The 22,611-nt window shown below is 39.1% G+C and overlaps 1 long non-coding RNA gene across 2 annotated transcripts in view; it reads right to left on the bottom strand.

Annotated features, from left to right (window-relative positions):
* LOC143679595 (uncharacterized) overlaps nucleotides 1-22,611 on the bottom strand; it is a 46,700-nt gene that overhangs the window by 1,739 nt on the left and 22,350 nt on the right. For both annotated transcript variants that reach the window (XR_013173865.1, XR_013173864.1), the window contains exon 2: nucleotides 8,447-8,542. This is a non-coding gene — a long non-coding RNA (uncharacterized LOC143679595). The remainder of the gene's footprint in view (nucleotides 1-8,446; nucleotides 8,543-22,611) is intronic.

Genomic DNA, 22,611 nt, shown 5'->3' with positions numbered 1-22,611 from the left:
TTTAGAGAAAAATGAGCCACAAACACTCATTCTTCTGAGTGGGTTAACATTCTATTAAGAAAAATGATGTCATTGACATCTTTTTATACATTTCAAAAACAAATCTGTGAAAAGTGAAGCTGGCAATTTTGAAAATGCCCAGTATTATTTAAAGATGCCACCATACCCAACCTGAAATGGGAAAAATAAAAAAAATCTAAATCCATAAGACTGAAAAGCGTGTGTGGTGCTTTTCCTTTTTTTTTTAAAAAAGTGGGTAATTAAAAGGATGCTAGAACAAAGAAGTTACATTTGTATATTTTCTGTGTGTGAAGAGTAGAAATCTCGACAGATGCATTGGAATTGCATTGAACATCACTCTAAGCAAGGCATTTTTTACAGTGATAGACATTTGTGGAAATATTTTCATAGGACATATACATATTGGCAATATTTATTTTATTCAGTGGGACTTTTCTTTTACACAGCTCAAGATAGAAAATCAGCAAGATGTGTCCACTGTCTTCTTCTAAGTGAAATTTTCTGGGGCCACGTGCATTGCTGTCTCCCTCATCAGAGGGCTTTTGCCCTGTGGATTGGGGTCAAAACCATCATTCCAGACCAAATAACGACAGTGAGCACACTGTCTTGAAGGAAGATCAGGCATATATGTGGAGTCATTTTATTTTCAACCTAGCACCCCAATGCAGGCCAACTTCAACTTCAAATATTCTACTCCATGTTTTCCTTAGAGCCTGAGACAGCAACACATTTTGGTGGGGTGTGGACTTGTTATGGACAAAAGCCTTCACAGCCTTAGCAGAGCCAGGTCTCACTTAACACTTTTTTTGGGGGCGGAGGGGGTGCATAGTCCAGGAATTGAACCCAGGTCTCCCACATGGAAGATGAGGATTCTGCCACTGAACCACCCATGCACCCTCACTTAATACTTTTTTTTTTTTTTACATGGGCAGGCACCAGGAAACGAACCTGGGTCCTCGGGCATGGCAGGCAAGCACTCTTACCTGCTGAGCCACTGTGGCCCGCCCACTTAATACTTTTTAAGAGAGCCAGAGTTTAGCATTTCTTTCTGCTCGACCTGGGAGCAAATGCAAGGGTCTTTTGATTTTTCCTCTTTGGCAAAGATTTTTATGTTAGCTATAATAGGAAAGTGAGTCTTTTCTTTTTTTCTTTCTTTCCTTTCCTTTTTTTTTTCCCTTTGGACCTTGTGTGAAAAGTGAACACACACATATGGACGTTGGCAGATCTGTTAGAACATAAATTAAAATATAACTCATTGTCCTGCCAAAATGTTTTGATGTTTCAAAGTATAAGGAGAATGTGGAGTAGAATAATTGAAATTAAAATTGCCCTACATTTCGATGCTGGCTTGAAATAAAATCATTCCATATTATGTGATTTCAATGCAAGAAAAGTCTTAAAATGCTGCATTTGGATGATACCTCATTTGTACAAGTTGAAACTTGCCTATACGCAATATCTGAAATAATAGCCATCTTGATTTCAGAGGAAAAACCTGATTTAGTGAGTCAATGAGATATATTCTTAATGGGAGTCCAGAACGGAGTTGCGGGCTGAATGGGAGTGGGCGACTGTGCTGCTTATATGATCAGGCATGGCTTGGGAGGGTGGCGGTGGGGCTAGAGAGTGGCGGGAAGGAGGCGTCACCTTCCCTTCTCCACTCTGTCTTACTGTTCTGCCATTGTTGCGGTCGTTGAAACTTTCTAAATCGGCTTAGGGAAAAAGAAAGTAGGAAGACAGTGTGAGGAAAGGAGATGCAGGTCCCAGGAAAGAGCGAAAGTTGAAGCTGAGAAGCAGAGAATAGAGAGAAATCCTACACGAATGCATGGGGTGGGGAGTGTTTGAGCTAGTAAGTTGCTGACATGCGATATACCAGAACTGGAACGGCTTTTAAAAAGGGGAATTTATTACGTGGCAAATTTACAGTTCCAAGGCCATGAAAATGTCCAAATTAAGGCAAGGCTATAAAATGCCCAAATTAAGGCATCCAGGAAAAGACACCTTGGTTCAAGAAGGCTGTTGGTGTTCAGGGTTTCTCTCTCAGCTAGAAAGGCTCATGGTGACGTCTGCTAGCTTTCTCTCCTCACTGCACCAGGCTTTCCTGGGGGCGTTTTCCTTTTGCTCCAAAGGTGTCTGGCTGGGCTCTGTTGGTTCTGGTGGCTCCAAAGCTTTTTCCAAAATGGTTCCCTCCTAAAGAGCTCCAGTAAGCAACCCCACCTTGAATGGGTGGAGACACATCTCCATGGAAACCATCTAATCAAAAGTTACCATCCACAATTGGGTGGGTCACATCTCCATGGAAACAATTAAAAGGCTCCCACCCAGCAATACTGTATGAGGATTAAAGGACATGGCTTTGCTGGGTACATAACTTCAGACTGGCACAGGGAGGAATAAGAAATTGGTCTCTTAGTTTTTCTGGGGCAGTTATTTCCTAGAGGCCATGCGTATACACTTGAATAAACTGTGTGAGTTTGGGAACACCTGTCTTTCTTTGTTCTATGGATTTGTTCTTCAGTCTTGCAAATCCTACTCTGAAGTGAAAAGATTTCTTTAAAGGTGATTAGCCATTTCCTTAACCTGTTTATAAATCCATAATTTCTCCTATCAGCTGAAATGAGTTTTATTTTGGTAGTACATCTGGGCTTGGGCATCATTTAATAAATTTTATCAATAATGTAGCAGTAGGATAGGAAAAATGGCACAATGCTCTATAGAACTGCTGATGTTTTAATAATCAGTGATATGCTTATATTCCAGAAAATATTTGCATTGGTTGTACCCAAAATAATACCCAACAGTACACGTGACAGCTTAGTTTGATAAGATTTGGAAGACACTTTTATTGAAAAATAAATTAAGGAAAGGACTTTTTGGAAGAGAGAATTCAGGACCCTCCACTGGTGGTAAGAAACTAAGGTGGTAGAATTGAATGGGAAGGCGTTGAGAAAGCATGGTCTGGCCAGCTGCTGGGTCATTTCCTCTCTGGGCACGAAGGTGGTGTTAAGTGCTGGAAAGCACTGCCTGGGGCCCCATGGCCGGCCAGTCCTGCTGCCTGCCCGTGGCTCACGCAAACACCGTGGCCATTCAGCGCTGGCTCCTTGTTAGAGATTTGCTGTTGGTAGTAATATAATATGTTTTTTCTTTTCTTTTTTACTTTAAGTGATGCCATAATTAAAAGCCCAAGAACAGCAACATGATTTGCAAATCAGTCGAGATCACATAGGAGCTTACTTATTCAGAGGTTTTGAGATAATAGAATGATGCTAATTAAGTTCTTTTCAGCTTCAGTGACTTCCTTTGCTCCTGGTGCATATTGTCAATACAGATTTTGCAGACGCTCAATGGCACACAAAAGAGAGGCATTACTGTCCTTGGGTTTCATCTTTATTGTTTTATAGAATTGTCAGGAATGAGCGATGCCATCTTTGAATACAGACGGCAGCCATATACACCTTTTTCTTCATAAGAACTATAGCTTAAAGAGCACTCCTGGATATCACCTCATTACATTTTAAAAATAATGCTGTTAGAAATTAGTTTACAGCCACAATCTATGCAGACACATCTGTCTATACAGGGAACAGGCGTAAAGTCACAAAAAAAAGCAGTTTGTGATTGTGTCTGCTTCCTTTCCTTGGCTACATCAGTAATGGGGCCTCAGAGGCAGTTTCAGTTTCTGTGGGAGTTGTTTATCTTGTATCAGTTTTACTGTCACAGATTGTGTCCAATTTGTGCCATCAGCCTCACAAGGTATTCCATTAAATCACAGGTTTTAAGGCTCAAGGGAACTGTTGAAACGATCTCTTATTTTTCAGAAGAGAAAACAGAGGTCGAGAAATGTGTGCCCTGGCCCTACGAGAGTCGGAATTCCTAAGGGTGCCTTGGTTAGGATGGGGGGATGAAGTACACCTAATACACCACCATTTGCGGATACAGCACTAAGTCCATGTTTTAATTATAGTTGTTCTGATTGAATGTGGAGGATAGAACACTGTTTCAGAAATTCAAAGGCTGTTGCAGACACAATTAAATTCATCTGCATATTTCTGAGCTATTCTTCCCCTTGTCTGTAGCCCCAAATGCTACACACAAAAATGAATTGAAATGAAATATATGGAATATTTGCTGTTGCAGACAGCGCAAGGATGCTGTGTACCATGGATGGATTATCCCCGAGGGCATCTGAATCTTTGCTTGGTGATGGGAATGTAGACTAGAGAGTAGGACAGCATCTACTAGTGAGTGTCAAACACTCTCATACCTAATGCCACCTCTGAGAAGGCCTGTCAGTAATGACCTAGAATCTTTCTGCCAAAACATTACCCTGACCTCCTACCCTCCATCAGGCTGTAACAACCATTTGAAGAGAGTCTCACTGAGATGTGATTTTCTCCTCCTCCTCCTTCTTCTCTGACACCACTATGCTAACATTTATTCAGTGTTTACTGTATATGAGGCACTTAAGATATTATTTTGTTTACTCTTCCTGACAATCCTGTGAGGCTAAGCAAAACAGAGAAGGAGTCCGTGAAGGAACTGGGATTTAAACACAGGCATTTTGAGGCCAGAGCCATGGTCCTTTTCCATTACATTGTTCTGACTCACCAAGATTGTCTCTGGGCAGAGAGCATGCCCTCAGTGGGGGATAATGTTGGGGGAATTCAGTGTTAAATTGACATAACTAACAACAAATAGTGCTGGGGACATCCAAGGGCTTTACCAAGATTGAAAATATGACCCATGTATTTCAGGGTAATATACTGATTTTTAAAAAAATAGTTGTTTTCAATTATTTAAAGGTCTAATAAAATCAATGTCTTGAGACTAATAATCAAATCCTTTTGAGAAAATACACTATGCCCCTGATGGAATTGCTCCCTTTTCCAGTTAAAGTGATGTTTTTCCCCTGGAGACTGTGGGAGCTGAATGGTAACTTATCATTCTGGGAGAGAAATACACAGCCCAGACCAGGCTTCCTATTCAAGCTCTCTGTGACCCATGAATATAAAGTTCTTTGACTAAGTGCTGTAAGTCCAACGTAAAGAATGTATTTATATTTACCCCACTGTGTTAGTCAGGGTTCGGTCACAAAACAAAACTTGTTGGACATATACAGTAAGCGATTTATTGAAAGGAATTGGCTTATGAGATTGTGGGAGTCAGCTAGGCAGGTCCAACACCGGTAGGACAAGTTCAGGAGGGGTTGCCCGGAACTCAGGCAGGAGCCGACGCTATGGTCTAAAGGTGGAATTTCGTCAGGGAAACTCAGTTCTCTATAACGAAAGCCCTTTTAACTGATTGAATTGGGCCCGCTACAACTATATCTATCTTTCCTAAAGTCGATTGATGATGAGTTTTAATCATATCACAGATTTTCCTCACAGCAATGCCTAGATGAGTAGATGACTAAATAACGGGGACATAGCCTCGCCAAGTAGACACATCAAACTGACAGCCAGACCCACATATATCAGGTAATTTGTTACAGGATATTATTAGAAAAAAATATGAACATCATAAAGGAGGCAGAGACCATTCTGAGTTGTTGACCCTCAGCTTGTTTATTGTCATGAAGACCCAACCCTGTGGGCTGTCTGAAGACAACTCTCAGGAATAAGCACATCCACAAGCTTATGAATTCACAGATCCCCATTCACTTTTGAGTACCAATACGTTACAGATACCCCAAATCTCAATATCTGAGCACCATGTTTGATGGATTTTCTGGCAATCCAGTCTTTTCCAGCATCCCAACTCTACTATTCCCTTCAGAAGAAGCTGGAGAGTAGATGTTCTCATGCAACTGGAGCAGCTCCAGAGAATCTGTAGCTTTTCTATTCCTTCCATCAACTCTGATCCTCTACTGCCCATGGGGTTAATATATTCTTTCCTTGTTTGGACAGTGAATCTCAAGCTGTCACTGGATCACCATCTGTCTTCTACAGCCCTCTTTGCCATCACTTCCTTCTGTTGCTCCTCTTTCTCTCCTGCCAACTGGTTCACAATGTCTGTTCTTGAAAGGGGCTTCATGGAACAGAATTTTGGGGTCCCATTGACACACTCCTATCATTTTACCATGCCATTCTGTTTTGCAGAGTTCTTAAGCATTTTGAGGGGTGGGCAAACAGGGTGGGGAGGTCCTGACCTCAACATGGCCAGGCTCAGTCTCCTACCATGCTATTTTTGTTTGCTAGCTCTGGAATGTGATATACCAGAATAGAACAGCTTTTAAAAAGGGGAACTTATTAAGTTGCAAATTTATATGTTCTAAGACCATGAAAATGTCCAAATTAAAGCAAGAATATAGAAATGTCCAATCTAAGGCACCCAGAGAAAGATATCTTGGTTCAAGAAGGCCAATGATATTCAGGGTTTCCCTTTCAACTGGAAAGGCACATGGCAAACATAGCAATATCTGCTAGATTTCTCTCCAGACTTCTTGTTTCATGAAGCTGCCCCCCAGGGGTGTCTTCCTTCTTCATCTCCAAAGGCTTCTGGCTGTGTGGGCTCTCATGGCTCTTGTGGCTCTCAGAAATCTCCAAAATGTTTCCTCTTTTAAAGGATTCCCGTAAACTAATCAAGACCCACCTGGAATGGGTGGAGTCACATCTCCATCTAATCAAAGGTTAATACCCACAACTGGGTGTGTCACACCTCTGTGGAGATACTCTGATCAAGTTTCCAACCTACAGTACTGAATAGGGATTAAAAGCAACTGCTGCCTCCACCAGGTGCATCAGGATTAAAACATGGGTTTTGGGCAGTGTGATGGTGGCTCAGTGGCAGAATTCTCACCTGCCATGCCGGAGACCTGGGTTCGATTCCTGGAGCCTGCCCATGTAGAAACGAAAAACAAAAAAATTGTGACTTTTCTAGGGTACACAATCCTTTCAAACCAGGACATATACACAGGTCCTTTGCTTTCAAGAGCCACAATGCGTTCCTGTTGGACCCACCCTGCTGGACTGACTCAGGTGTGGTATCCTCTTGTGCTCTGCAGTTTGGCTTCCTTCACAGCATTCTTGAGTCCATCAGAAGCTTTGGCGTATGTATAGGTTCCAGTATTGGGCCTCATTCAAGTTTTCTCCCTGAGAGATCTGCAAATCTAGAATATGGATGGGTTCCATAATCACAAACTCAGAAAATTCTATGATAGTTACAATTCCCGCAGGACTGGTTCTCATCACCCAGAAGTCTCTTCCTGGGTCTCAGAGGACTTCCAGGAGAAAAGGGTGCCAGACCCATTTTCTATTCTAGTCGTATCTCTGAACTAGGTTCAGATATCCTCTTACACTATTAACCTATGCCAGAGTTCATTTGGGAACGTGTAGCTGTAACATTCCATTTGGTTCAGGCAGGAATTCAGGAATCTGGTACTTGCTATCACAGTTCTATACTGATTTCTATAAGGGAATGGGAAATTCAGCTTTCCCTTTAATGTAGTTAAGGAACTGTTTCTAATTAACAATTTAGGAATGTTTCTGAGAGGTGGCAATTTTAAAGATAGAAACCTATGCAAAAAAGAGATAGCATGAAGGTTAAAGAAATTGGTGTATCATGATGCCTGATAGTAGCTTTCAACAAGCTCCTGGCCCCCCAACACCCCAAAGGCCAAATACCTGGTGGAGATCCAAAAATGTTACTATTGAATGTCAGCCATTGACTCCAGAACCAGAGAGTGCTGGGAGAAAAATCTGGTTGCAAATAACAGAAGGTTAAATTTAGGTACTTTTCAGGACAACAGCTCAGTAGTAACAGAGAACCTCAAGTGGAACCTTAAAAGAAATGTTTATGTGAAATTAACCACCACTGAATGGACAAATTGCTTGATGTATTTAATCAGCTCTGTCAGTGAAGATTTACTAAAATTGCAGTCTTCTGCATCACCGAGATAATGCCAGCAACCCTGTGAAGGTGGTACATGGACAAAAACCTCACCCAAAATGAAAACTATCCACTGCAATAGATTTAAATATGTTCTAGTCATTGTTCACTGATTCTCAGGGATGAGCTGAAGTTTTTCCTTGCTGGAGATTTATGATTCTGACAGCATAAAAAAATATCACTTGATTTTGTGTCTCAACTCTTTTTACTGGGGTTGTCATTAAAGAGCGTCATAAAAATCTTAGCACTTACCCTGAAATATCCCTGTCCATACCATCTTCAATATTCAGGAAATATAGAAAAAAAATGGAATTTATAAATTGAAATGAAGAAAGCTCTCAGAAACCTTCAAAATTCCATCACCTGAGGGATTGCCTTTGCTTTAATGGCAATGATATCAGGGTCTCTTGTGGCTCACTGATTCTTCCCTTATGTGTTCATGACAGACCAGCCTACAGTCACAGATAAGAAATCACCTCTAATTCTAGACTCTATCCTATTGCAAGTAAAAACACCTACATACAGAAAGGAAACATACCGTATACCCAATCTTGCCATCCAGCAGTATGGACAGTCTTTCTTTATCATCTTCCTAAAACCCCTTGTATGAGGTTAAGCCTGAAGTGCTGGTGGCCTGAAAGAGACATGAGAAGAAGCTCTTTAATCCTCCAATGGAAAGGAACTAATCACACAGAGTTAACAGCACAGCAGTGAACCTCCCATGGGTTGCGCCTCAGCTTGCTGTCTCTCAGTCAAAGAGACAATAAATGATCTTTGAATTCCTGGAAAGCTGCCCTAACCGGAGACTTCAAGATGACGAGTTTCAGGATTCTTTTAAAAGTGGACAGTCTTTAAGAGAAGACAGCTGGGAACCAAGATACTTGGACCTGGACGAACGTGTGAACAAGATCTCGTAGACTAGAGCCTCAGATTGTTTTGCTAAAACTGAATTTTTTTTTCCCTTTATTTTCTTAGGGATTTTCTTTACCCTCAGCCTTATTGAGATATAAATCACATACTGTACAATTCACCAATTTATATAGTATACAGTGTTTTTTTAGTATATTCATGGAGTTGTGCAACCATTACCAAAGACTTTGGAACATTTTCATCACATTTAAAGAAAGGTGGTACCATTTGCAGTCACTCCCCAGTTTTCCCATCACCCTGCCTAGCCCCCAAATTAATGAGGAATCAGTTTTTTCTCCCTATAGATTACCTGTTATAGACACTTCATAAAAAATGGAATCATAAATATGTGAACATATGATTGGCTTCTTTCACTTAAGAGGATGTTTTCCAAGGATGCCCATGCTATAGCCTAAATCAGTACTTCTTTTTATAACTGAATAATATTCCATTATTTGGATACATCACATTGTATTTATCCATTCATCAGTTGATGGGCATTTTGGGTTTTTCCATTTCCTGGCTATTATGAAAAATAGTGTACATTAATAATCCATGTATAAGTTTTGCGTGACTGTTTTTCATTTCTTTTGAGTAAATACCTCACAGAGGAATTGCTGGGTCATATGGAAATCCTGTTTAACTTTTTGAGAAACAGCCAAACCTTTACAAAGAGACTTTACCATTTTACATTTCCACCAGCAATGTACGAGGTTCTGATTTTCCCACATTCTCACCAATACTTGTTACTGTGTCTTTTTGATTACAGCCATCTTAGTGGATGAGGAATGCCACTTCATTTTGATTTTGATTTGCATTTCCCTGGTGGCTAATAATGTTTCACGTCTTTTCTTGTTTTTATTGGCCATTTTTGTACACCTTCTTTAAAGAAATATCTACCCATAAGTGGCTCAATTTAAATTGAGCTATTTCTTTTATATTGTTGAGTTGTAAGTGTTCTTTATGTATTCTATATTAGCCTCTCTTAGAAGATAAATAATATGCAAAAATGTGTTCGCATTTTGTGGGTTGTCTTTTTACTTCCTTCATGGTATCCTTTGAAGGACAAAAGTTTTTAATTTTTATAAAGTTGAATTTATCTTTTTTGTCTTTTCTCATTTGCACTTTTGGTGCTGTGTCTAAGGAAGTTTTGTCTGACAGAGGTTTACAGAGATTTAATCCTCTGTATCCATTTAATTGTTTTATACATTTAGATCTTTTTATTTAGGTCTATGATCCATTTTGGTTTAAAATGTATGTATAGTTTAAGGAAGGTGTCTAATAATTTTGCGTGTGGATATCTAGTATTCTACCACCGTTTGTTGAAAAGAATAATCTTTCCCCATTGAACTGTCTTGCTAGTCTTGTCAAAATCAATTGGGTGGGCCACAGTGGCTCAGCAGCAATAACGCTTGCCTGCCATGCCAGAGGACCCGGGTTCGATTCCCAGTGCCTGCCCATGTTAAAAAAAAAAACCAAAATCAATTGGCCCTATATGCTAGGGTTTATTTCTAGAAGCTCAAGTGTATTTTATTGATCTATATGTTTATCCTTATGTCTGTACCACACCATCTTGATCACTGTAGCTTTGTTGTGAGTTTTGAAATTGCAAAGTATAGGTCTTCCAGCTTTGTTTTTCCCTTTCCAAGATTATCTGGCCTAATCTGGGTCCCTTGAACTTCCGTGTGATTTTTTTTTTTTTTTTTTTGTATGCTGTATGGCAGGGTCACATGTCATTATTTTTCTATGTGAGTATCCTGATACTGTAGTACCATTTGATGGATCTTTTTTTGTGTGTCCTGGGGGAAGTGTATGGACCAGGAATCGAACCCGGGTCTCCCCCATGCAGACAAGAATTCTACCGCTGAACTACCCTTGCACCCCCCCCACTTCCGTGTGAATTTAAGATCAGCTTGTCAATTTCTGCAAACTGGCCAACTGGGTTTTTAATAATTGAATTGACTATATAGATGAATGGGGAACTATGACCATGAAAACAATATAAGCCCTCTGTTCCAGGAGCATAGGATTTCTTTTCACTTATTTTAGGACTTTAAATTATTTCAACAATATCTTGTAGTTTTCTGTATTTTGCACTTCTTTTGTTAAATATTTCCCAAGTATTTTGTTTTATGCTATTGTAAATGGAATTGTCTTTTTAAATTCATCCTTAGATCGTTTATTATTGGTCTATAGAAATGCAATTGATTTTTGTGTATTGATTTTATACCGTTAATTAGTTTCTTATTGCAACTGTAATAAATTACCACATACTTAGTGTCTTAAAAGAACATGTATTTATTATCTTATAGCTTTGAAGGTTAGGAATTTAAAATAGATCTTTAGGGCTGTGTTCCTTCTGGAGTCTCTAGGGAGAATCTCTTGCCTTGCGTTTGTCCAGCTTCTAGAAACTGACTACAATCCTTGACTCATTGTCCTTTCCTCCAACTTCAAAGCCAGCAGCATAGTATCTTCTTTTCTCTCGCTTCTGCTTCTATCACCCCATAAATCGTCTCTGACTGTGATCCTCTTGTAACCCTCTTATAAGAACCTTTGTGATTACATTGGGCCTACCTAGATAATCCAGGCTAACCTCCCATCTCATGACATTGAGCATCTGTAAATCTGCATAAGGTGACTTATTCACAGGTTCTGAAGACTGGGACGTAGTGGACATTCATCCTGTTGAACCCTAGAACCTTGCTGTATTAGTTAGGGTTCTCTAGAGAAACAGAATTCACAGGCAACACTTGCAGATATAAAATTTATAAAAGTGTCTCACATGACCACGGGAATGCAGAATCCAAAATCCGCAGGGTAGGCTGTGAAGCCGACGACTCCGATGGAGGGTCTAGATGAACTCCACAGGAAAGGCTCACCAGCCCAAGCAGGAATGAAGCCTGTCTCTTCCGAATCCTCCTTAAAAGGCTTCCCGTGATTAGATTAAGCATCATTCATTGCAGAAGACACTCCCCTTTGGCTGATTACAAATGGAATCAGCTGTGGATGCAGCTGATGTGATCATGATCTAATTCTATAAAATGTCCTCCTTGCAACACACAGGCCAGCACATGCCCAACCAGACAAACAGGTACCACAACTTGGCCAAGTTGACACATGTCCCTGACCATGACACTTGCTAAACTTGTTTATGTTTAATAGCATTTTTGTGGATTCCATAAAATTTTGTACATACAAGATCACATCGCCTGTAGATAGAGACAGTTTTACTTCTTCCTCTCCAATCTAATGCTTTTTATTTCACTTTTTTGTCCAGCTGTCCTGGCTAGAACCTCCAGTTCAGTGTTGATTAGATGTGAGTGCAGACTTGTCTTGTCTTGTTCCTGATCTTAGAGGGAAAGCTTCCAGTCTTTCATCATTAAGTATGACGGTAGTTTTGGGTTTTTGGAAATGTGCTTTATTAGTCTGAGAAAGTTCCATTCTATTCTTAGTTTGTTGAGTGCTTTTATCATTAAGGGGTGTTGGATTTTGTCTAATGCTTTTTTTTCATCTATTCAGATGGCAACATGATTTTGTTCTTTATTCTATTGAAATAGAATTAACTTATTTATAGCTATTATAGCAACCTTGTATTACCGGAGATATCCCACTTGGCCTTGGAATATAATCATATTTATACTTTGCTGGATTTTGTTTGCAAGTATTAGTTTTGAGGATTTTTGTGCCTATATTAATAAGAGATATTGTTCTGTAATGTTCTTTTCTTTTGAGGTATCTTTGCCTGATTTAGATATTGGAATAATACTGATCTTATAAAATGAAATGGCAAGTGTTCGTCCTCTCTATTTCTTGTGAGGAATTGACAGTACTTCTTTATATATTTGGTAGAATTAAGTAGTGAAGCCAACTGGGACTGGTCTTTTCTTTGTGGGAAGTTAAAAGTTACAAATTTAATCTTTGTTATAGGTCTATCCACATTTAAAATTTTTTTCTTGAGCCAGCTTAAGTAGTTTATATATTTCTAGAATTTGCGATTTTGTCTAATTTATCTAGTTCATTGTCATATAGTCATTCATAGTATTCCATTATAATCCTTTTTATTTCTGAAGTTCTGGGATATTTCCCCTCTTTCATTCCTGAGTTTAGTAATTTCAGTCTTCTCTCTGTTTTATCAGTCTAGCTTAACAAAAAAAAGCTTGTCAATTCTGTTGATATTTTCAAAGAAACAGTTTTGATTTTTGAATTCTCTTTTGTTTTCTTACTCTCCATTTTATTTACTTACACTCTATCCTTTGTGCTTGCTTTAGGTTTTGTGGGGTTTTTTTCTCCTTTTTCCTTTGTTATAGATGGAAGGTTAGATTAGTGATTTGAGATCTTTCTTCTTTTTTAAACATAGGTACTTAAAGCTATAAATTTCCCAGTAAGCACTCTTTTCACCATCCAGAACACCTTGGAATGCTATGTCTTCATGTCAATTCATTTCAAAGTATTTTCTAACTTCCTTTGGGATTTCCTCTTTGATGTACTGATTGTTTAGGAGTTTTTGCTTCCATCTGCTATGTAAAGATTCTGGATTATCAACAAGCACTTTGTTACCTCTAGCTTTGATATCTCTAAAAACCCTGTTTATATTTATTGTTTTTGCATCCTCACTCTTTGGACTTTGAGTCCAAAATATAGCTACAATTCACTAAATATAGTATCAAATTGACTGTGTTTTACACAATTTCCTCTGGGTTTTACCTGGTTTTCTTTAGTAACTTATGCAATTTTATGGGATAACTCTACTCCTTCACTAAGCCACGTTTTAGGTGGTAAACACCACCACAGGCCACAGAGCCAAAAGTCTAAAACTTTCTCTCATGTCAAACCTAGCAAGGGACGTGCCTATCTACTGAGATGACTCCTGGGAACCTTTTGTAGGATCTCGCGTTGGAAGTGAGCTTTTGCAGAAAAAGATCTTGGTAAAGAACTAAGGAACAGGTGGTATGTATTTGGAAGCTTTCTGTGGTCTTTTATCAGCAAACTAGATTACTCAACTGAGAGACAACCTGCTTAATATACAATGGTTACCTTACCCAGGCTTACTTCAAGACATCTGCTTCCCTGGGTTCATCCGTTGAGAATTATTGTCACAAAATGTGCCCAATTTTAATCAGATCTCTCACTTGAAATAGTTTCCCAGAAAAACACTTTTGAAAGACTGTGAATCCTAAAAATATCCTTCCCCTGATTCCCAAGCCTTCTCCCCGCTTCTGCTCCAGCCCTTCTGAGATATTACTGTTTAGTTTAGGCGATATTTTTCCTTATTGAAATACGTTTAAGAAAACTAGGATTGGTCAGCTGACAAGTTCTTCTGGTGATCTTCTTGAAAGTCAACAGTCAGCACCAGACAAAACAAGAAAAAGAAAAATGGACTCACATAACACTACTTTCATGTCTAGCTTAAATGCTATCTTAGAATGTATTAGAAATTTAGAAATACTTTCCTTCAAAATCAAATCTTAATTTTATGTATTTTAAAATGAGAAGGAAAATCTGCAAATTGTTATTATAGTATCTAGAATCAACCAAATTCACTTTAGATTGTGTGAATTTTGCTAAACAGATGGTTTGCCTAAATTAAATATTGCTAATATTTATGTCAAATTATTATTACTTCTTTAAGCATGATGATAAAAGGCAGAAGTGGTATATATAATTAGAATCTTTTTCTACAACTATGGCCAATAGAAGTCAAATTTGTGATGCTGCCAAAGTTGAGTTTTGTCCCAATTTCTCTTGCCCTTTGTATTTTATTTCTCATTTTTATTGTCATATTTCACCTGTAGGGAATTCATATTTCCCCAGACTCTTCTTATCTAAAAGAAAACACATTGAAAAATTCATCTTAGCATGCACTGGGACTCACAGAAACATTTGTAATGTAAAATAATTTGAAAGAAACCTGTATTACCACTTGTATAATTCCAAGAATCAAAGACTGGAAATTTATTTTGAAATGAGTAGTACCTTCTTGGTGGTAATTATATGTGGGCTGACCCATATTTTTATCATGAATTTTGTATTTTTTTTCTATAGCAAATTTCTCAGCAGAGATTTTTATTGCCCACAATGCAAACATTTGTTAAAGGGTTAGTAAGGAACAAAATGATCAAAAGTCATAAGTAGCATAGGGCTTAGAGAGGACACAGATAGATAAATATCATCTGGTAGTACGTTGGTTATACTTTGTGCCACAAAGTTGTTTTGGTGAGACTAACATGTTCTTTATGCCTTTCCTATAACTAAACAGTAAGAAAAGAGTCACTCTGTCATGATGGATCCTTGAAAGAATTCTCAAATGCTACCTGAGATACACCTGGCATGACTTGGTCCTGATTTCGCCTTCTTAGAACAATACAGGGTTCTAATTATGACCATTAACCTCTAATAAGGCCAGGCAAAGTTGCTAAGCACTTCTAGGTTCAAAAAGCTGACTGAACATCTGCCCAGAAAAAAAGTGACTAACAAATGCAAATTTCCTACTTGAGGCTCTCTTTTCTTTCTAAAACAGTTTGTGCGCTCCTATAAATCGATTATGGGGAGACTTGTCTCTTTGTGTCCTAAATGAAGCAAAGGGAATCTGCAATGGGTTTCACCATTGGGCACAGGCTATAATTGGATTTTGTCTTGGGCAGAGAACATAATTGAATTTCGCCATGTGCCCACAATTTATGCCCAGGGAAACATAATTAAACGAGTCAGAATAGCCCTCTCTCCATTTCTATAGCAGTTGGCTGGTGAAGCCTGGGGACCTTCAGCAGTGAGGCCAGGCCTCCCCATTCTGGTCAGCTTTTGCCAGCTGCTGAGAACAGTATCTGGGGTGAGGAGAGTTTGGATGTCCATTTTCAGGACTTTAGATGTAACGTTAGACTACTGTTTGGTGTTGCATTTGATAGGCAAAAAAGCACAGGAGGAAAATTCTTTTGGTCCCCATCTCTTGATTTTCTGGAATCTCCATTTCATTTTCATAAAAGAAATAAGAATCAGATTCTCTCATGCCCACGTGGTGCGGTGTCTGGTGGCAGCAAAGCCGGAGCTCCTTCAGGGAAAGTGTCAGATGTAACAGAGGCCCAGAGACTTCTCCATCGGTCTCCTCCACTTTGTTTAAACACATGTTCAAATCAAACACCCAGAACCTCTCATGATAAATATAAAAGTTCATATCCGTTTGGAGATTTTAAATGCCCCCCTCCCATCTCCACTGAGAAGAATGATTCCGAATGAAGAGAGCCAAGGAAAGTTGCCAGGGGAAGACAATCAGGTGAAAACAATGAGGGAAGGAGGGCCAGAATAAAGGATGGGAAGGGGGGAAGGTCAAAATAAATAAAGCAAAATTGCATAACCACAGTTACGAGATTTAACATGGATGGGTAGTTCACGCTGGAGGTTACTCTTAGGCAGAGCTCAGTCAGCTCTCACAAACTGCCAGCATACGCAATACCTCAAACAACACTGTTCCTGAAATCCCCAGGGATCTCCGGACACCATACACAAACCACAAGATAAAGAACTCAGTACACTATTAACCCGAAGGACAGTTGTCATACCCCATATATGCAACAACGACAAACAACTTATTTAAACTTCTTTTCTTTTAAAAAGCGTGCCTGGAGATACCAAGATGGTTCATGATTTGGGTTGCTACATGAAATTGCATTCCCCGAATCACAATTCTAATACCCCAAATAAATGGCTTGGTTGCCCTGCAGCTTAGTTTGTTATTTCCCAGTTGACAGAAGGGAGAAGAGATAAGTGAATGGCGTCCAATAGAAACCTTAGAAAGGGAAGAGAAGTTTGAAATTAATGGTAAAAGGGATAACAAAGTCAGCTGAATTTAAGAAAAGCCAAACCATAGTTATAAAACACTTAATGAGAGAAAACTAAAATCAGAGTAAGGAGTAGAACAAAATCTCTCACCAAGGAATGGCTGTTTTTAAGTCCTCTGTCCTAATATAAATTTACTGAGTGAGCAGCACTTTTCCTGAAACCAAATTTGCGTTAACAAATTATACGTCTTGTGAATATTCACTTTCACCTTTGAAAGTGCTCCTTGAACACTCCTGGTATTGCCATGCACATTTTCTAGGAACAAGGATATTCACTTATGTGTCCACCTTAAGTGCAGTTAACAAGTTCAAGAAACTTAGCATTGACATAAAGCTCATATTTATATTCCAATTTTTCCATGTGTCCCAATAATATCCTTTAAAGCCATCTCTCTGCCCTTGTTAGATCCTAATCAGGATCATGTATTACTGCCTTTAATCATCATTGTCCCTTTAGCCGCTTGTTTTTTTTCTTCTTTTTTTTATTGGAACATATATTCAGTATAACTGTCCCCATCTCAACTACCCCCAATCCATAGGATTAATCACATTCACAATTTTGCAGTATCCTTACCACTCTTGTATTAAAGCTTTCCCACTTTCCCAAACAGAAACTCTATACCCAGTTTGCATTAACTCCTCATTTTTCATGACCCCAATCCCTGACAATGGTATTCTTAATTTCTGTCTCTATGAGTGTGCATACTCTCTGATATTGTCTCAGTAGTTACTATGGTGCTTACATTTAACATCATAAGTCTGAAACAATGCCATTTGCTTTGATACAAATCTAACTTCATTAGGATATACAAACTATGTTCCTGTACCCTTTACACACCCCACCTTTACATAGTTCTTGTCACAAACGACATGCTTACACATTATGAATCTAAAACCACTGCTTTCTCATTGTATATATATATATATATATATATATATATATATGTATGTATATATATATATTTTTTGCATGGGCAGGCTCCGGGAATTGAACCCACATCTCCAGTGTGGCAGGCAAGAATTCTGCCACTGAGTCACCCTTGCACTGCCCTCATTCTGTTTTAGAATTTAACTTCAAGATCAAGTAGGAAGTAAAAAGTGATATTACAAGCCAGAAATACAATAGTGCTGGTGTTTATATTTACCCATGTTGCTACTCTTACTTTTTCCTCTCCAAATCTCCTCCTATGCCTGTGCCACTGCTTTCTGGTTTTCTGAGTGTTTTGTAAATGTTACGGCTCAAACGTGAGTCCTCACTCAATGTGCAGAGTCAATCAGCAGACACCGGGAGTTGAGAAACTTTCCTAAATGTTTATTGCTAAGTGCAAAGCAAGGGTATCAGAAGGCCTATGGGCCATAAATCTGAACTGGAGAAATGTTCAGTGTTTTATAGTTCAAGTAAAGACAGGCAGGCTTAGGGTGATGAAGAAGGTGGCCAGTTCTACGCTGACTCATGTTACTTCATTAATAATCATTAAGAGGGCTACGTGCAGGAGTGCTGGACTTCAGGGGGCCTATGTGCAAGGCACCAGACTTCAAGGTTATGAAACAAGATAAGGAGGTACAAGTGGGGCCAGTTGTAAGTTGTCTTGTTATTGTCCAGCTACAGGGTAATGATAATATAGTTTCAAAACATAGAAGCATTAAAGAAACAAGGCATCCGGGTTACAGTTCAAGGAGTTATAACAGTTACAGATATTTGCTTCTGGCTATATTCCAATATATCAGAAAGTTAGAAAGCATTGAGATAGATTCAGTAACTATATTGAGAGATATCTGGGCAATGGTTGCTTTAACTTCTTCGTGCTGATATTAGGGCACAGGACTGGAATTGTTTTACTTGAAGCTGAAGGTATTCATGAGTTCCTGGTTGTTCTTGGAGGTACTGGTTTTCCTGAGTTTCTGTGCTTAACCAGTTTAGGAATAATCAGGAGGCTTTAAGATCTGAAAAATAACTTAATGTGTCAGTTGAAAATTTTGAGTTCAAATAAAAGAAGTAGGATTATGATTAGGGACCTTACAAGTGAATATAACCATGCTATACTGGGGAAATGGCTTTTCATAGATTCTTGGAGCTCGGGGTATTGATTTCATGTGGCCCTGTGGCTTGCTAATGGATTCGGGATGTTCTCAGATTGAGGAGCAATTTTGCTTAAGGCTTTGCATATTGTGGCAGCTAAAGCCAATTAAGCCTGGTCTGACTACAGCTGTTAAACACAAGAACTTATCTATGGGGTGTGTAAATGGGGTTTAGGAGTTCAGAGCAAAGAGAAATGGAAACTTTGGCAACCTAGTCAAGGAGAAAGCTGCTTCACAAAGTGGTCAGCAGAGAGGGGTGGGTATGAAAAATGGGTCAGGGTCTACACGACCTCTTGATGAAACCTGGATATCTTGCTATTTTAATGTACTATCGCTAGAATTTAGACTCTGAGGCATTTGTTCCTTAAGCTTGTATCCAGTTAGCATTATGGCAGCATTTCCCTCGAATGCCAGGAGCTAACACAAAAAGGAGGAGGAGGAGAAGAAAATAAAACACTTCCCCAGTCTTTGCTAATTAAACTGGGTGAGTGCTCTCCTTCAGGGCTTATCCAGACAATAAATATAGAGAGTAACTCCAGGTGAGACCACAGGGATCTCCCTGACCCCTTCTGTGCCGTCCTCTTGTTCTGTGCATGCACAGGTAGCCTTGGAAATTCCCGTTTCCAATATACACATGTCCCCTCCTCCCTAGGAAACAGTTTTCTCTTGGTCCCGGGCAGTGTACCATGTCTGACAGCCAACAAACCCTTGTCCTAGCAACACAACTTGACTGCTCTCCTCTGCCTTCTGTAGGGGAGCTCTGGAGTGAACCCCTTCTATATGCACGGCAAGTTCTGGGAAGGTGAGTCCCTCAGGTCATCCCCAGACAGATGGGGCCAGACACACATACTACTAGCATGTGCAGGAGTGTTACTCTGTTCCTTCCCAATTCAGGACCAGGGATCTGTGCCTGGAAGCTTCAAGGTGCTGAGGGGTGGGGGAGGGACTAGACATCTAAAACTTCAAAACTTTATAGAAAGTTTTGAATCTTCATATAAAACTAACTTTGTACACATATCCACTGATTTTCTGAAGGCAAATTTCTAGGCCAGTCAGCATGCTAAGCCAATGGGTATTTACATTTTCACTATAGTATACATTGTCAAATTGCTTTCTAAAATGTTTTGGAGCTCACTATTCCCTCTCAGTTTATGAGGGTTTTCCATACTGTTACAAAATTAGATTTTAGAAAACATTTAAACTTTGTCAGCCTGGAAGGTGAAAATGAGACCAAACTTTTTTTAAAATCTGCATTGCTTGGTTTTCTAATAATGTTATACATTTTTATGTCTGTCAATTATTTATATTTGTGAAGTTTATTCATGTCTTTGACCCATTTTTCCTTGAATTGTTCATTTTTTCACAATTTCTAAATTCTAATACTAAGAAAACTTTAATTTTAAGACTATTAGCAGGAGACTTACATGGACATACTCATGGAGTTCTCATTTTCCATTCAATTATTGTCCTACATTTTCTCTCTCTCTCTCTCTTTCTTTTAATTGGGAATATGTGGTCAAGGTACAAATTGCTCTTGATATTTTCCATTTTTCTCCTAAGATTCACCCTTCGCTTGTCACCATCATGCACTGAGCTCTCTGGATTTGATTTTGGGATAATTAGGCCAGCATGTTTCCTGGCTCCTTCCTTACAGAATGGCCACAGGCTGAAATCGTGTGTTGAGAGGAGGTCACCCAGCTTGTGGCGGGCAGCCTCTAAACTGGCTTCCCAAGGCACACACCCCTGACTTTGGCCTGGTTCTCATGATTCATCAAGCAGATGTGACAAAAAGGAGTGAAGTTATTCCTGAGATTAGATTACAAAACCCCTCTGGCCCCTCTCTCAGCCGTCGCTCATGACGAGCTGGTATGCTGTGAGTAGCCCTTTGGCAAGGCCTGCATAGCAGGGAACTGGTCTCTCCAAACCTTGTCCCATGAGGACAAGGTTTCCCAACCACAGGAGGATATTCCCAGGTACAGTGGCCAGACTTTTACTTTCTCTTGACCAAGCTGCCAGCCTTACTCCTCACATGCCCCACCCCTGACCTTTCCCATCCCAGCTACCTTGAAACTAATCTTGCAGCGGTGGTACTGCAGAGATGACTGCAGGGAAAAAAAAGGAAACAAAAGATAACTTCAGACCCTAACTATTCTAAATCTCAAACTCACCCCCAACTTCCCCGGCCTCTGTAACTCTCACCCACTCTGTGCAGGTGCCTGGGAGGCTCCTAAGTGGACAGTTCCTTATCCCCTCCTCTCTCCTTGCCCTTGTAGATTCCAGGTGTCCTAATAAGTGAAAGGAAAACATTCCAAACCAAGGGATCCTCATTGCAATCTCTGTAAATCCTTCACCCACCCCAGTGATAAACCCCCTGACTATCATCTAGGGCTTTCCTTCCAACCCATTCTCAGCCTTTAGAAAGCTTGCTGTCCTTTGTTTAGGCAGAGCTAAGTTCTCTCCTCTTTCCCCTACTACAGCAACCCTGAATAGTCATCCTTGTCTATTTAACATTGTTCAGTGCAACTTTTCCTTTGACGGAATTGCAATGAGTGTAGTCCTGGCCTGTGCATTGACTGTAATTTTGTGAGTAATCCTGAGTCGAGGTCTCCAGCTGAGCTACTCTCTGACTTCCAGTCCATAGAAAATTTAAAATGACAAATGTTATTTTAAGTGGATATGTATTGGGTGTCATTTGTTATGCAGCAGTAGATAACTATTACATGTGGCTCCTGACTATTGGACTTATGACACCACTATCTGTGTTTCGAGGTTCCAGTGACTGTCATCACTCATCATTCCTACAGCCCTCTACTGTAGCTAGCCCTGAGGTACCAGGCTCTTTCTTGTGGATTCCTTATATCTTGCTCTTATGGACTCCATTTGAAAGTACTGTCTATTTCTTTTCAGATCCCTGATTGTGCAATTGTCTTGAGCATGCATGTCAGGTAATGTTTACGGGCTCTGGTTTCTTCACCTGTAAACTAGAGGTTAAAATATTCATTTCAGAAGATTATAGTGGAGAGTTACTGGGATAATAAATTTTAAATCACTGTATTGATTTATTACATGAGATCCTTCATCTGTGATTGTTCCCTTGATTTATTCAGTTGAGGATGTACTAGAATGTATCCAGTTTTGATAATTATTAGCAAATTTGATAAGACATGAATGTTTCTAAATAGAAAATAAGGTTAAAGGACCCAGGAAAAAAAAAGCACAATAAATATTATCCTTCAGGTATACATAGCAAAATTTGAAAGTGATATCAGCTATTTGGATCTTCATACATAGGAGTAGATTGAATAGCATTAAGTTGGCTCTGTATAGTGCACATAACAGATACATATTAAGGAAGAATTTTATTAAATTGCATCATTAATTTTCAGTAAAATATAAGTTCATTTCGTTCAGGTTATATTCCATTATTTCAAACATTTTCTTCGTAAGGAATGTGTAGAATATAAAATGGGCATTAAACTGAAAAACAATGTTCTTGCGATGAGGACACATCTTTGCTAGTTAAGGGAGAGGGAACTTTCTCCATTGAAAACTAGAATTCATTTGTGTTAAAACTCAATCTTTAAATCAGGAACTCTTTACGCGGTTTTTTTTTTTTTAATACTCAAGGCTACCTCCAATTATTCGAAGCCATCTCCAAAAGATGTTGAAAGATATCAAAACACTCTTAATTTAAATACACAGAAACTTAAAATGTTTAAGAAAAAATTTTTGCATTGAATCAGATCATGGATCCACTAAGACACTTTTTGTCCTATGCAATGCATATTTATTAGAGTCTCAGATTTCCAAAAAGAATAATCTTATGACTCATTAAATTAACTAAAATTTATTGGACATATATATTTTCAATACACTATACTAT

The sequence above is a fragment of the Tamandua tetradactyla genome, chromosome 4 (genome assembly GCF_023851605.1).
Source record: "Tamandua tetradactyla isolate mTamTet1 chromosome 4, mTamTet1.pri, whole genome shotgun sequence".
Taxonomy (NCBI): Eukaryota; Metazoa; Chordata; class Mammalia; order Pilosa; family Myrmecophagidae; genus Tamandua; species Tamandua tetradactyla.
Note: the sequence above shows the minus strand (reverse complement) of the source record. Positions and strands in the feature narration are given on the sequence as shown.